The sequence below is a fragment of the Sus scrofa genome, chromosome 5, assembly GCF_054392235.1.
Source record: "Sus scrofa isolate SSC_HxYL_T2T_F1_AM1 chromosome 5, Sscrofa_HxYL_maternal_Yorkshire_Landrace_v2.0, whole genome shotgun sequence".
Classification (NCBI taxonomy): domain Eukaryota; kingdom Metazoa; phylum Chordata; class Mammalia; order Artiodactyla; family Suidae; genus Sus; species Sus scrofa.
In genome coordinates this window covers 77135511-77135917 of record NC_139387.1, presented here as the reverse complement: position 1 = coordinate 77135917, position 407 = coordinate 77135511, and positions in this window count along the sequence as shown.

The window sequence follows — 407 nt, the reverse complement described above, 5'->3', positions numbered from 1 at the left end:
TTCTTGCTTCTATTTCTTTTTCTAGTTTCGAAGGCCAAATCCAAGTCCATCCAATAAGCCTTCACTGCATGGCCTCATTCTAGGTGTCACGGGGGCCGTAAGAACATAAACACCACTGCCAGCCTGCCAAGGCTCAGATCCCAACACAACCACAATAGGACAAGGTACTTACCTCTGTAACCCTATCCCAAACCCACCCCACTGGCTCGCCAAGTGTTTAGCGTGGTGCTGGCACAGGAGTACCTCACAAATGTCAGCTGTTGCTGGTGTTAGAAGATATGCTCCCTGCCCCCCACAAAGGCTTTTATCTGGTTGGAGGGACAAGATATGACCCCCTAAAACAGTTAAAGAATAAAACAAGTACCTACAGACTTGGTGAATGAATGGCTTGTCTACTAAGTGCAAAA